The sequence below is a fragment of the Ixodes scapularis genome, unplaced genomic scaffold (genome assembly GCF_016920785.2).
Source record: "Ixodes scapularis isolate PalLabHiFi unplaced genomic scaffold, ASM1692078v2 PGA_scaffold2__306_contigs__length_199485367, whole genome shotgun sequence".
Lineage (NCBI taxonomy): Eukaryota > Metazoa > Arthropoda > Arachnida > Ixodida > Ixodidae > Ixodes > Ixodes scapularis.
In genome coordinates this window covers 195,127,525-195,130,633 of record NW_024609857.1, presented here as the reverse complement: position 1 = coordinate 195,130,633, position 3,109 = coordinate 195,127,525, and the positions used below count along the sequence as shown (strand labels likewise).

Sequence of the window (3,109 nt, the reverse complement as noted above, 5' to 3'; positions counted from 1 at the left end):
TCACATCCTGAAATGCTTTCGCGTTGGTTTGTGACAAGCCAGACGGCTTGTCATTCTGATCTGTTAATTTCTTTGTGTAGTTGACGAGAAGAATTCGCAGGAATTGTTCAGAGATCAGATGTGCTGAGCGTTTGGCGTGACTCAGGTCAATACATTCTGGGCAGCTTAGGAGGGGAGAATCTTCTAGATGTGGCTCAACTATTAGCTGGAAGGCTTCGAGAATCTTTGATCCTGAGAGAGCTTTGACCGCCTTTTCAAAAAAAGTCGACATTGTTTCCAGGAGAGCTAGAAACTCGGGCTTCGGATAGTGAAGTTCACAATTTTCTTGTGGGCTCAGAAGTTTGTACAGAGGACTGCTAGTCTTGTTTGTCGTCACAAGCATGACGCAAGCGTGACATCCAAGATCACTGACAAGCTTGGCAAGGAATCTACCTACATACACCAAGCCTGAATAAGCAACAGACGCAGGCGGTGTTGAAAGATGTGCTTTCAGAGCTTTCAATTCTTGAGCCACATCTTGAGGAACAGAGGCGGCCGCTTCTTCTGCGTCTTCATCTTGTACAGCGACTCCTTTCGATGGCAGGGCTTTTTTCTTTACTATGTGGTCCAAAGCTGTTGTAACGGCTCTTCCGTCCAGCGCGTCGTTACCTCCGCACATAAAGCGCAGTTGTCCAAACAATGCCTCAATGGGATCACTGTTGAATTTTCTAGTCAGAACGTATCTGACGCCTTTTCTTAGTAGAAACCTGGTTACCTTCACTGTGGATTTCGTGCTGAAAAGTAGGGCACTGCATGTTTCCTCAGTGAAGTTCCCAACACCAGTGGCAATGAAACATTCTTGAATCGTCTTCACGTAGCTGCAAAACTCATTTAGCAGCCACAGTAGTCTGTCATCGCCTTCTCTAGAGATGGGCATTTTGCAGCCACTTCCATTGTAGGTGGTGTCGCGAATGTCGAACCATTTCTTCATCACTTTCATGAAGTTGATCGTCGATGTTGCATCCCTGAAAGTGAAGAGAAGGGAGCTGACTCGCGAGTTCTGCTGGAGATGTTCCAGTGCGGCAGTGACTTGGGGCGAAAACACCTGCACGGCGCGTAGCACGTTCATTTTTCTAGATGCGACGGATACACATGTTTCCTTGTAAGATTTCTGGCCAACTTCATAGACATGTCCTTCTGGTGCTCATAGAGTTTCTAAACAAATGTGCCACTGATGACGCCAGTGCCGTCTGTGAGCTCCCGTTCCACAAATTGGCTGCGGACATTCTTGAAAACATGGCAAGGATAGAAGCTTAAAAAAATTTCTCGTTCATCGTCGTGAGGATGCTTCACTATGGTTGACAAAGAACCATTCCCCATGAGCTTGAACATTGTTCTGTTCGCTGAGTAGTTATCGGTAACTATTCGGATCACCACAAAGCCGCATTCCTCAGCTGCAGAGATGACGTCCTTCGTCCACGCATACAAATCTCTCCCGCTCAGCTGCTTGGTGAAGTAGTACGAACATGGGATCTTGTACGAGCTGGCCACTCCGTGGAGCACAAAACACAGGACTCTGTTTGCAAGTGTTTCGTTCTTTGTAGGTGGTGCACCGCTTTCTGGCTTGTCTCTGATCCCAAATACTACATCGGACTTCCGGTCGTATATGCACTTTGGCTTTATTGCTGCTTCATCGATTATTAACGAAGCCATGTGCTGTTTGTGGCTGAGAAAGGAAGCCTCGTGAATGAGCCTTTCCTTCATGGCGCCACTCATTCCAGAAGAAGTTGAGCTGGTACCTACGTAGCGCTGCAGTGTGCACTTATGTGGCAGTGTCAGCAGGTTAGTCCGGGCATGATCGTAACCTTTTGGCGAAAGAATGCGCCATATGACACACTCTCTTATCACTTCTTCGGGATCAGACTGGAATTTCTTCTGGTATCCGTCAACTTGGTGAAACAGGAAGACAGCTTTTTTCTCTCCCTTTTCAGCGTCTGAAGCAATATATTTCAAAGCTGAGTAGCGCTTGTCGTCACGATTTGAGGAGATTACCTTTCTCTCTGGCTTCTAGTTGCTGCTGTGTTTTTGAGCAACTGGAGCGATAGTACGCTACTTGCGAACGAAGTCTTGCTATCATTAAAAGATATCGACTTGCTCGCTGCGCATCGTTGTTTCTTGTTTCGGTACATATAGTAGCTTTCTGCTTGATTTCACCTCGCGGCGACTGAAGCACTGCATTCTCGCATTCTTCTGGCTCTGCCTTTCGTTTTGATGGCTTCCTAGAGGGAGCAGTGTCTCGGACTTTTAGGGTCCTACGTGCTTTCTTCGCACTGGGTGCTAGGTAAGAAGGATACCCTTCAAATACGGTTGGTACGGCACCAGGAACCAGTTTTCTTATCTTACGGTCAGTGACGTAGTCACTCGCCAAGAAGTGCTTGCTGCATACTGCAGTCGAGGGTGATTTGTCATTAATGACGAGATTTTCTCGAGAAATGTTTTTTTTTTGCCATTTGGCGCACAGTTCCTGGTCAACTGGAAACTGGTGAAACGACACACCGGGAGTCTTTCCGGACCGCGACTGACAAAACGGCACACAACAGTACACCATATCCACAATATTGATATGCGCAGCTTGACTTCACAAGTTTGTGAGAGAAGCATGAATATCCATGAAAAAGTCGATGCAGAAACTTACTGAGAGACGTGACCTCGTCAGCAAGGCACGCGAAGCATGAGGCACTTTCGTTCACACACACAGCGGCAAAAACACGTGTAAAAACGGGCCCGCGCGCTCGCCGGCTTCAGGGCCGCCCAGACTAGCGAGAAAACGCGCGTGGCACGCCGATCGCGGCAAGTAACAAAATGTCGCCGAAGCACAGTCAGCGCCACGAGCACGTGCAGAGACACGCCCTTTATCTTCCCGCTTAACCGATTTATCGGCGCGCCGGGCGCGTTTTCTCGCTAGTGTGGGCGGCCCTTTCCTCTCCAAAACCATCCGGCGCCGCCGCACCACGGGTTGGCTCGCAGCGCGCTCTCGCGGAGAACACCAGTGGCGCAGCGCAGAAAAAAATGCATTGCCTCCTCGGCGCCTGTTCAGGCCGTAAGCGAGCGCGCGCGTCGAGACCGGCCG

The 3,109-nt window shown here is 49.1% G+C and overlaps 1 pseudogene; it reads right to left on the bottom strand.

Annotated features, from left to right (window-relative positions):
- LOC120838857 lies at positions 1-2,116 on the bottom strand (annotated as a pseudogene).
- Positions 2,117-3,109: the final 993 nt, after the last annotated feature.